The sequence below is a fragment of the Rhineura floridana genome, chromosome 2, assembly GCF_030035675.1.
Source record: "Rhineura floridana isolate rRhiFlo1 chromosome 2, rRhiFlo1.hap2, whole genome shotgun sequence".
NCBI lineage: Eukaryota > Metazoa > Chordata > Lepidosauria > Squamata > Rhineuridae > Rhineura > Rhineura floridana.
In genome coordinates, this window is record NC_084481.1 from 77457435 (window position 1) to 77463726 (window position 6292).

The following is a 6292-nucleotide window of genomic DNA, read 5'->3' on the forward strand; positions in this document are numbered from 1 at the left end:
TCCCTCCCTATTATGCACAGCATCACAATAACATATTAAATGATCAAGAGTTGACCATGACAAGTCTTGTCATTTTTGACAAAAAAATTCTCATTTTTGACATTTGTCACTTCTTTACTCCCTTCCACTTGACAACTGTGCCTGTGCCTGCTCTGGTCAACCGGCAGAGTTGATCACCTGACTGCAAAGTTACTAAGCTGACTCGGTGCTGTGCATCTCCTCCAAAACTGTAGTTTGTCAATTTTGCTCCAAAATGTTTACATAGTTGAGACAGATACTCCTGGAATTTTGGCATCCCAGGCATTTTGGATGCCCTGGGCTCCCATTGGGAGGAAAGGTAGGATATAAATTTAATTAAAAAATAAATACATTTGTTCAAATTTTCTCTTATGTTGTTTGGCTCGGTTTAATTAATTATGATGCTAAAAGTTCTGAAAAAGTTAATATTACATTCATATCAGAAAGAAAATGTCATGGGTACTATGTAAGTGATATCCCTCTCCCTCTCTTGTGGGCTGCTGAGAATTGGTGAATATAATTTATTTAGACTCCCCTAAGGCTTGATCATGTTGCACAAAAATATCTACTATGGAAAATTGTTAAATGGAAAATTAAGAGCTAAAAGTTCTGTCATGGATTAAAATTAAGAGATAAGGACCAAAAAAGAGAAAAGAACAAATGACCAGTTTGCTGTATAAAACAGCAATATAATGGAGTACCCAATGGAATAAGCACTATGGCTGATGTTATTAATCAATTTGCAGAGGATAAAAATTAGTGAAAAGCACTTGCAGTTACGTTATGAAATACAAAGCAAAATTAGAATGCCAGCTAGTATATCAGCAGATTGAATTCTGGGTCCTATGATGTAATTTGCTTTCGAATGTGCACATTAAACTGTTCTTGCACTCTGATGAGATGTGAAATAGTTGTAAACTTCTCTGATGTTAGTGTCATTGTGGACGGGCAGTTCAATGAAGACATCTCTTCAAATGCAATAGAGAGAGGCAGTCAAGACTGTAAATTAGATGTTAGGCTACATGAAGAGGGGAATGGATATAGTGCAGAAAATATGATTCCATTATACAAATCAATGGGGCAAACTCTTTTTGAAAGCTGCATTTAATTTGGTCACCTAATCTAAAAGGAAAAAGTCATCGCAGGAATGCCAAAAATAAGAGGAGGCAAATCTTTAGAAGTAGGAGAGATTTAGTCAGCTGTATCTGTGCAATAGAAACTTTGTGCTAAGAGATCGATATGCTAGAATTATATCATTATAATTAGAAATGAAGGGCTTATAATGTCTTATATTGTCATCGTTGTCGTCATCATGTCTAAAGCAGTGCTGCCTGTTTTAATGTAGTTATTTGTACACTGCTGCATTGTTCCTCATGATAACTGTATGCCTGTTTTAAAGATAGGGCAGATAAATATGAGAAAGAAGTTCAAGAGAACTTCTTAGGAGAGATATTTAAATCCAGGTTTCTAGACTCAATGTAGGCTAGACCATTTTAGCCATTTATGTACTGCCAAAAACAAAAAAGAGTACAAAAGATATTGATAATTTGCATAAAATTTGCATATGATAATTCTTATATATGGATGCAAATTTAGAAATCTAATCTAACTATGTAATATTTTTGTAAGCCGTTAAATATGGTAGTGGGCCACGGCAGCGGGACAGGAGGCAAGTGAGATGAGGGAAGCAAAGGCAGCGGGAGGGGGGAAGGTGGACAAGCGAGCAAGTGGGTGGTGGGAGAGGGAGCAGGCTGGCAGGGGAAGGGGCAGGCGAGTGAGTGGCAGGAGGGAGGGAGTGGGTGGGCAGCAGCAACAATGCAGAAGACAGATAAGTGCTTGAGATGGGGTAGCCGCAGCAGTAGCCTGGGCAGGCAAAAGGCCAGTAAGCTACCTTCACAAGGTGGTGGCAAGTGCCTGTTGGGTCATTTTAAGAGTTGCCTCTGTGCGTGTGTGTGTGTGTGTGTGTGTGTGTGTTTGGGAACCCCTGGCTGGTGAGTGGAGCAAGCAGGGATGGGGGTGGTGAGCAAGGTGAGCGGGGGGGAGAGCCCGCCTCGTAATTACTATAATTTAAATAGAAATACAATGCATTTCACCATAGTGGGGGAGACACCAGGTGACGTGTGCTTGCTCAATCTGCCAAACCAAGTGCTGCTAACTGTCAATGGGCAACATCAAGACTTTCCCCTTTCATAACTCATTTTTAAACTGGATTTAGACTGGTCAGCCCTCAAATAAAAGACACCTTCAAATAGAGGATTATCCTCTGTAAATACATTGACACATGGAGCAGATGGACCTTTGGTCTGATCCAGCAGGACTCTTGATTCTTAATTAAACTTGACATTAACTGAAACGCCTGACATACTAACAGAAACTTCCCATCGTCATTATTTTCTCTTGCTGTGTGTTGTCAAGATTGTCTGGAAAGCCACTTATCTCCAGTTTAAAAAAAAGTGAGATAAGGATAAGAAATTTAATCTTCTCCACTTCTGGTGGACACGTCCTTCCTTCCTTCCTTCCTTCCTTCCTTCCTTCCTTCTCCTGATGGTTGGCACTGCCCACAGTAACCTGCACCTGCATTTTGCTGCCTGAAGTGGACCCTAAATGGCAAACCTCCCTGCTATGCCTAACAATGTGTTGGGTTTACAAAGTGAAACATACTTCTGAGAAGACATACACATAAACATATTTAAACGTGAACTATACATATTAGAAGCTATTAGTAGGCATATATGATCTCCCCAGTTCTTTTTTCTTTAAAAACCCATCAAAGTAAATCCAGACAGACAGACAGACAACCCTCTCATTGAATTCTCCACAGTAACTGTTCTTCTGGATCTCAAGGACACATCTGCATCTTATTTTCTTCATTCAATGACTGATGCCTTCCTAGAAGAAACTGGGAGGGAATTTAGAAGATGAATAGACACCATCCTCATCAAAATATTTAATATATGTACACAATTTTAAAAATCAGGACAGGGAAGGGTGGGAAAATAGTGATACATTAAAAGGCTGAGAGATGCAGTATTACCTCATCATAATTCTAACTCATTTGTTTTTCCATATTGTCATGGCAATGAATCTCCATCACTAATAAATTGGGTAGTCAAATAACATCTTATACTATCTGAATAAACTGGTTGCCATCTGACATCTGTCTTCATTAGCAGGGTAGTAATAAAATTAACTTAGCACACAATATTCAAGCTAAGCCAAGTTACCTATAAATGCTCTGTAGGATATTCTATGAAGGGTCTCCTCATGAATGACATGCAAAATGGCACAGATGGATTGGAGGCTGGTTGCTTGTATGTGTTTCAAACCAGATCAAGATTTCTGTGATTACTGAAATGTCACAAAGGTATAGGATAATATATTGGAACAGGCTTGTGTTTATTAACAAACAGCTAGTTGCCAGAGACTGTGATCTTTATTATATGATTTTGATAAACAGGAATAAATTTCACAAATAAAGTTACTGTGGAAATCTTAAAACAGAACTTTTATCATTAATTTGCATTAATATGAGCTCATCTCTTCTTAAAATTGTCAGTTCAATTGTAATCGTGTATGTATACACACACACATATATATACATACGTACGTACTGTATCACCTGTGTGTACCTCATGGAGACAGCTACTTTCAAAAGCACTAGGACGGGCAGAACATATTACATCAAACAGAATATCACCTGCAGGTCCTGCAATATAATTTATGACATCGATTGCAAAAAACCAGAATGTCATATCCAATACATAAGAAAAACTACAACTGACCTACGCACACACTTCAGAAACCACAAATCGGCAATCTTGACCAAAAAAATGGAGCAACCAGTTGTAAAACATTTCAACACCAAGGGCCACAGCCTGTTGGACTTTTCTGTAACAGCTATGGAGATGCCAACAGATCCAGCAGCACTGACTAAGAGGGAGAACTTTTGGATATACTCTCTGGACACAGTGGCATGACATGGCCTGGACCTGGAGGGCAGTACAAACATCACTTAGCTTCTGCAAATGAAGCTTCTCTGAGCATTCCATCCTCAAAGCTCTATCACTGCCACCTTGGTAATAGCATTTGTATGTCAGCAACTGATGAAGGTGGAAGCTGAAATGTTTTGGTAGAACAATAAAAACCTCTGTTTTGTTAATCACAAGTGTGTGTGTGTGTGTGTAGCTTACAAATGATAATTAGCTTCATATACAGAAGAGAAGCATGGTGCTTCCAAATGATTTATAGTCCTTGCCAAGCTTCCAATCGAGGCCCACATTTGTTTTTGAAAGTGGTCTTAGTATCAAAGCAGATGTTAGTGAAATCTGCATATGAATTATTATTTGACTCTAGGCAAGTTACATCTGTCTGTGCTAACTATGATAGCTCTCAACACACCATAAGGGGTTCCCTACTTTAATTGATGTTTGTAAACTGCTTTAAGTTTTCAAATGAAGTATCTCTTCCTTAGAGGTGGGGAGACATTCAATTCAGTTCAGATTTAAAGACAAATGTAACAAATTAACAAACAAGATGTGAACCAAAACACAGCCATCCTTTGAAATTTGTACTTCTCCAGATTTTATAGCAAAGTTCTCCAGCCAAGTCATGTGTACAAAATGAGTGTAAAGTGTGGATGTCAGTGCAGAAAATAAAAAATATATTTAATAGGGGGTAAAGTCCTTCAAAAATCTGTAATGAGTGCACATATGAATAGATTCAAGGGAAGGGAGTCTCGCATCTGTAAATTTTGTGTGCTGATTATGGTGTGTGTGTTTTTAATATAGAAATGTTTATTCACATAGCTGCTGACTGAATAACAGAATGTTTTAAGATGTTGTTTTGAGACTATTTAATGATGAAATAAAATGGACAAGGATTGCTGTGTATTCCAGCACACCAGTCCAAAATGCAACTCCCATAGATACGTGTAAGGTAGGGTTGCCAGGTTCAATCCCTGAGACTGATCCTGTATCTTTAGGAGAAAAGAAAGTCAGCCAAGTGCAGGTGTTCTTGCAACCCTGTAATGGGAAAAACCACAAGGTGGAATTCTCCCTCCCCCCTGCACAACTTTTAAAGATACACAAGACGGAGGCTGGGCCTGGCAATCAAGAGGTGTTGTGTATCTTTAAAAGTTGTGCAGGGGGAAGGGAGAATTCCACCTTGTGGTTTTTCCCATTACAGGGTTGCAAGAACACCTGCACTTGGCTGACTTTCTCTTCTCCTAAAGATACAGGATCAGTCTCAGGGATTGAACCTGGCAACCCTAGTGTAAGGCTCAGACATGCATAACTGCACAGTGGATTACACCTGGCAGCCACATTCTAGAGGAGCCAGTTGGACATGTCAGTTGGATCAGATGGGGTGTACACACTTTGGTTTTTTGACCTCTGTTGTTGCTGCAGCAGCCAAACCACAAGCCAATTTTTAAACTCCCTCCAGTGCCAAAAAATTGGTTTGGAAATAAGGAACCAGCACAAAATTCCTGCGGCCAAACTGTACAACTCCAGTGAAAAGACTGGGGGAAAGTGCATGGTGTGTGTGAACTTAAGTGTTCTTATGCATCATAATCATTACCTTGGAAATCCCATTGAATGTGGGATGGGCTACATGCTTTCCTTTTCATTTGAAAATATGTGTATGCCTCATCAAAACGTGACATATGTTTTGAAGACTTATCTGCAAATCATCAATTTTTTCCCTTGGACTTCTGTTGGTGTGGAACCCAATATGATTCCCAAATGAAAAACACATAATCCAGGGGTAGATCAGATTGGACTGCTGGAACTTACCAGAACTTTGTGAAGAATGAGGTCCAGAGGCTTCAGCAACATTGAAGACTGCACTAGTTGCATGGACCTTCCGCTCACCAGTCATGAAAACCATGTTTATAATTTTATGACATGTGCATGAGTATGCACTGTTTTAAAATTAGCAGCCTTATAAATAGACTTTTAAAAGGGTGCCCTTACCCTCCTTCTATAACTTAAATGGACTGGAAGACTATTATTATTATTATTATTATTATTATTATTCCTAACTGCTTTTAATGTATATTTATGTTGGTACTTTTCTGCTGCAGGTATTTCAATGTACTATTTTTATTCTCTGCTTTCACACTTGTATTATTGTAGTCCCAGGAGTGCTTATTAGAGCCTCTCCTATTTAATTTGATTATTAACGATATAGGTTGCAATCCAGTATGTACTTACCTGGGAGTAAGTCCCATTAAACCCAATGGAGCTTACTTCTGAGTAGACATGTATAGGATTGC